General features: G+C 46.0%; 1 non-coding gene across 1 annotated transcript; it reads left to right on the forward strand.

The window, feature by feature from the left end:
* Nucleotides 1–2406: 2406 nt before the first annotated feature.
* trnaa-cgc (transfer RNA alanine (anticodon CGC)) lies at nucleotides 2407–2478 on the forward strand. The gene has a single exon. It is a non-coding gene; the product is annotated as a tRNA-Ala (tRNA).
* The last annotated feature ends 3626 nt before the right edge of the window (nucleotides 2479–6104 follow it).

The following is a 6104-nucleotide window of genomic DNA, read 5'->3' on the forward strand; positions in this document are numbered from 1 at the left end:
ACCTTTACTCACACAGACATTGTAAACACGCTTCATATGTGCAGAAAGCGATCATTCGCCAACATCCGATTCAATGAAGGTTGCGCAATCTGTCGGAAAGGCTTCAAAACTGAGGTGTTCACATAACTCAAGCCGCACCTGTGGTTGTTCATTGAGACATCCGTGAGGGCCCGCAGCCACACATTTGTACCTTCAGTCTTTTGTGTGCTTGTTGACGCACGACACTCAGAGTTCAAGCACCCGTTCTGCAGAGTCCATGTCTCTGCTTCACGGTTCCTGGGAGTTTGTGGATTACTCCAGCTCAGTAAATAACTCATCCTGAGTATGGTGTCACATTCTTGGCCGGACTCATAGGAAGGGAATGAAGTTTACTGAATTGGTTGCACCGAGGTTATAACCGGGAGTGCTGAAGAGACAAGAGGCTTCAGTTCAGCGGAGGAGGTGCAGAGTCTGGGGCTATTCCCCTTCGAGGAGGGACTGTTGACAGGAGGTTTGATGGAGGCGTTCAAAATCAAAAGGGGTCTGGACAGAGTCGATGGGGAGAAACGATTCCCAGCTTTTGAGATGTTGGGAGGATTTGACATTCTTGAACAGACTACAATTGATTCTATCGAGATTGGGGGTGACTGATTCGAGATTGGGGAAATTGTATCGAGATTGGGGGGAATTGTATCAACATTGGGGTTGATTATATTGAGATTGGGGGTGATTGTATCGAGATTGGGAGTGATTGTATCGAGATTGGGCATGATTATATCGAGAATGGGGGTGATTCTATCGAGATTGGGCATGCTTGTATCGAGATTGGGGGTGATTCTATCTAGATTGGGGGTGATTGTATGGATATTGGGGGAATTGTATCGAGATTGGGGTGAATTGTATCTAGATTGGGGGTGATTGTATCGAGAATCGGGGAAGCGTATCGAGATTCGGGGAATTGTATCAAGATTGGGGTTGATTGTATCGAGATTGGCGGTGATTCTATCGAGATTGGCGGTGATTGTATCGAGATTGGGGGTGATTTATATCGAGATTGAAGGTGATTGTGTCGGGATTGGGCGTATTTGTTGCGAAAATCCGAATACTTATATCGAGATTGGAGTGACTGTATCGAGATTGGAGGTGATGCTATCGAGATTGGGGGTGATTCTATCGAGATTGAGGGTGATTTTATCGAGATTGGGGGTGATTGTATCGAGATTGGGGGAATTGTATCGAGATTGGGGGGAATTGTACCGACATTGGGGTTGATTATATTGAGATTGGGGGTGATTCTATCGAGATTGGTGTGATTCTATCGAGATTAGGGATGATTCTATCGGGATTGGGGGAATTGTATCGAGATTGGTGTAATTGTATCGAGATTGGGGTTGATTGTATCGAGATTGAGGGTGATTGTATCGAGATTGGGGGAATTGTATCGAGATTGGGGGTGATTCTATCGAGATTGGGGATGATTCTATCGAGATTGGGGGTGATTGTTTCGAGATTGGGTGACTGTGTCGAGATTGGAGGTGATTGTATCGAGATGTGGGGTGATTGTGTCGAGATTGGGGGTGATTGAGCTGCTCGAGAGCCGGGGAAGTCATCCTTTCCATGCCCCGTCTCCTGTTCCCTGGCTTCTGTCCCAACTTCACATCCTGGCTGCAGCTCAGTCAATATTGTTCTAGGTTCTCTCCTGAGGCACCGTCCTTCGTTTCAAACTTGTTTAGTCAAGTCACTTCTCAGAAAAATGTAGAGATAATGAACTCTCTGTACCTGCAAGACACCGTCCCCATCTCCCATCTCCCTCTCCTCTCCAAAGCTCCTTAATCCGCTCCTGCCTTCAAAACATTTGCCCATCAAGTGTGTTCGTGAACCAGATAGATTTTTTACATAAATCGATGGCGGTTTTATGGTCACCGTTACTGGGAGATGAGTTTTCAATTCCACAATTTGTTACCTAAATTTCGACTTGAATCCGTGTCCCCAGTGGATGAACCTGGGGCTCAACCATCCTAATACAATCACTTACAACTGTTACCCTTCGTGAGTGGAAGAGGAACCAATAAATAGTTGCTTCACCTGAAAAGAATGTTTTTACTTAATTGTAGAACAGCTTCAGAGGGTGAAATTGCCGATAGCTACAGAAAAATAAAAATAGCTGGAAAATCTCGGCAGGTCTGACAGCATCTGCGGACAGGAATACAGTTCACGTTTCGAGTCCATATGACACTTTATCAGAACTGAGGATAAATTGAAATGAGGTGAAATATAAGCTGGTTGAGGGGGGGTGGCACAGGTAGAGCTGGATAGAGGGTCAGTGACAAATGGAGGCAAAGAAGAGATTGTCAAAGATGTCACAGACAAGAGGACAAAGTGGTGTTGAAGCATTTGTGCTTCTTTATATCCAAAACAAACGCCAGTGGGGATGTAGCTCATTGGTAGAGCGCACGCTTCGCATGTATGAGGTCCCGGGTTTAATCCCCGGCATCTCCAATTCGTATTTTGAATGCAGTTGTGCACAGTATCTCAACTTTACACAACAGACATGGTAAACTCGCTTCATATGTGCAGAAAGGGATCATTCAACAACATCTGAATTCAATGAAGGATGCGCCATCTGTCGGAATGCCTTCAAAATAAACTGTACACATAACCAAAGCTGCACCTGTGGTTACTCACTGAGATAACAGTGAGGGCACGCAGCCACACATTTTTACCTTCAGTGTTTTGTGTGCTTGTTGACTCACGACACTCAGAGTTCAAGCACTCGATCAGCAGAGTCCATGTCTCTGCTTCACGGTGCCTGGGAGTTTGTGGATCACTCCAGCTCGGTAAGTATCTCACCCTGAGTATGGTGTCACATTCTAGCAGCATTCTTTAGGAAGGATGCGATGGTTTATGAATGGGTTGTACTGAGGTTATAACCGGCAGCGCTTGAGAGACAAGAAACTTCAGTTCCGCGGAGACGGTGCAGAGTCTGGGGCTATTCCCCTTCGAGTATGGAATGTTGACAGGAGGTTTGATAGAGGCGTTCAAAATCATGAGGGGTCAGGACAGAGTCGATGGGGAGAATTAGTTCCCAGCTTTTGATATGTTGGGTGGATTTGACATTCTTGAACATACTAGAAGTGATTGTATGGAGATGAGGGGTGATTGTGTCGAGATTAAGGGTAATTGAGCTGCTCGAAGCCCGGGGAACTCATCCTGTCCATGAGCCCCGCCCCGTGTTCCCTGGCCTCTGTTACAGCCTCCCATCCTGGCTGCAGCTCAGTCAATATTGTTCTCGGTTCTCTCCTGAGGCACCATCCTTCCTTTCAAACTTGTTTTGTCATGTCACTTCTCAGAAAAATGTAGAGATAATGAACTGTCTGCTCCTTCAAGCTCCCGCCCCCATCTCCAACCTCCCTCTCCTCTCCAAAGATCCTGAATCTGCTTCCGCGTTCAAAACCAGTGCCCATCATTTCCTGAGCTCCATGTTTCAAATTGTCCCTTGTTACCCAATCGAAAAGAGACCATAGCAAATTCACAAGCGACCCCAAACGTGGCAGTGACAAGGGTAAACTGTGCACAGTTACCTTTATAACTGGGAAATGGTAGAAACATGGGATTTCTTCACAGAAGAAGAACTTAACGGCAGAAATAAGAATTAATAAATATGTCTGGAAAAATCTCAGCAGGTCTAGCAGCATCTGTGGAGAGGGAAACAGAGTTAAGGTCTCATATTCAATATAACGCTTCTTCTGAAATGAGAAGTGGTGGAATGTGCTGGCGTTTCGGCTGTTGGACACAAGGTGAGGGGGAAATGGAGCAAAAAAAAAGGATATGGATTGGTTAGAGGTTTGGGGAGATTAAATTACAAAGATGCCATGGAACAAAATGCAAAGAGAGGGGGAATGGTAAAAGTAAAGGTACAAAGCATTGGTCCATAGCAGGTGTTAATAGCAGATTAAAGGTCAGCGCTGTCTGAAAGCAAAATAGCAGAATGTGGTAAAAGGAGAATAAAGGCCAGGGCTGCCTGAAAGCAAAACATGAGAACAAGATACAGACAATTGGGGAAAATAATACAAATAGAGGGCAGATTTCATGGTCTGAAGTTATTGAATTCGGGTTTCAGGTTTCAAAAGCCTGTAAGACACCTAATTAGAAGATGAGGTTTTTTTCCCCGCAGCTTTGTTGGGCTTCACTGGAACATTGCATCAGGCAGAAATGAGAGCTGGAGAGCTAGATGCTGGACTGGAATAGCAACCGGGGCGGGGCCATGTTTGTGGACTGAGCAGAGATGTTCTAAAAAGTGGTCACCCAGCCTGTGTTGAGTCTTCCCAAAGTATAGGAGACCACACTGTCAGCAGCGAATGTAATGGACTAATTTTATATTTCCTTTGTTCTTTCATGGGGTGTGGGCGTCACTGACAGGATGTGCCTTTGTTACCCGTCCCTAATTGCCCTTGAACTGAGTGACTTGCTGGGCCCTTTCAGAGGGCAGTTAAGAGTCAACCACATACCTACATGTGGTAAGTCACAAGTAGGGCAGGCCTGATAAGGATGAAGGTTTTCCTTCCCTGAAGGATGTTACTGAACCAGATGGGTTTTTACTCAAATCGATGGCATTTTCATGGTCACCGTTACAGGGAGACGAGTTTTCAATTCCACATATTTGTACCTAAATTTCGATTTGAATCCGTGTCCCCAGTGGATGAGCCTGGGGCTCAACGATCCTAATACAACCACATTCCAACTATTACCCTTCGTGAGTGGAAGAGGAACCAGTAAATAGTCGCTTCACCTGAAAGGAGTGTTTTTACTTCATTGTAGAACAGTTTCGGATGGTGAAATTGCCTGTAACTAGAGAAAAATAAAAATAGCTGGCATCTCTTAGCAAGTCTGACAGCATCGGCGGAGATATCACAGGCAAAAGGAGAAAGGGTTGTTGCATTTATGCTTGTTTATTTAGGCTGTATTCCCATGTGGTGATATAGCTCATGGGTACCGCGTGTGCTTTCCCTGTGTGAGGTCCTTGGTTCCATCACCTGCTTCTCCACTTCACCGTGTAAATGCAGTGCTGATGTCTCTCAGAATTGCTTCCAAGACATTTCTTTGCAGAAGTAATGCCGCACCTGTGCTTGCTCATTGTGACAACGGTAGCCCCAAATTTTCGGCTGTAGTTTATTGTTTGTTTGGTGGCTCACGACAGTCAGATTTTAAGCACTCGTTCAGCAGAGTCCATGTCTCTGCTTCACGGTTCCTGGGAGTTTGTGGATCACTCCAGCTCGGTAAGTAACTCACCCTGAGTATGGTGTCACATTCTAGGCAGCACTCTTTAGGAAGGATGCGAACGTTTATGTTTGGGTTGCACTGAGGTTATAACCTGGGGCGCTCAAGAGACAAGATGCTTCAGTTCCGCGGAGGTGGTGCCGAGTCTGGGGCTTTTCCCCTTCGAGGAGGGAATGTTGACAGGAGGTTTGATAGAGGCGTTCGAAATCATGAGGTGTTTGGACAGAGTCGATGGGGAGAAACAGATCCCACCATTTGAGATGTAGGGAGGATTTGACTTTCATGAACCTACTAGGAGTGATTGTATCGAGATTGGGTGTGAATGTATCGAGATTTGGTTTGATTGGGTCGAGATTGGGGGTGAATGTATGGAGATCTGGCGCGATTTTATCGAGATTGTTGTTGATTTTATCGGGGCCTTGGCCATAATGGAAACCTGTAAATTGGTGGATGGCACCTTCCCTGTGAATGAAGCCTCAACGTCACCCTCTCCCATCCACCCAGCCCAGCCTTTCACTGTGGAACTCATCCTGTCAAAGAGCCCCACCCTCTTTTCGCTGGGCTCTGTTCCCACTAAATTGCTTACCACTCAAATTCCAATCCTGGCTCCCAGGTCATTCAATATTTTTCAGGATTCTCTCCTGAGTCACCATCCCACGGTTCAAACTTGTTTTGTCATGCCGCTTCTCAAATGAAATGTGGAGATAATGAACTCTCTGCACCGGCCCAGCCACCGCCCCCATCTCCAAACTGTCTCTGCTCTCCAAAGATCCTCAATCTGTTGCCGCCATCAAATTGTTTCCCAGCAATTCCCGATCCCCATGTTTGACATTCTACACGTGGGATGC

The sequence above is a fragment of the Cetorhinus maximus genome, chromosome 38, assembly GCF_964194155.1.
Source record: "Cetorhinus maximus chromosome 38, sCetMax3.hap1.1, whole genome shotgun sequence".
Classification (NCBI taxonomy): domain Eukaryota; kingdom Metazoa; phylum Chordata; class Chondrichthyes; order Lamniformes; family Cetorhinidae; genus Cetorhinus; species Cetorhinus maximus.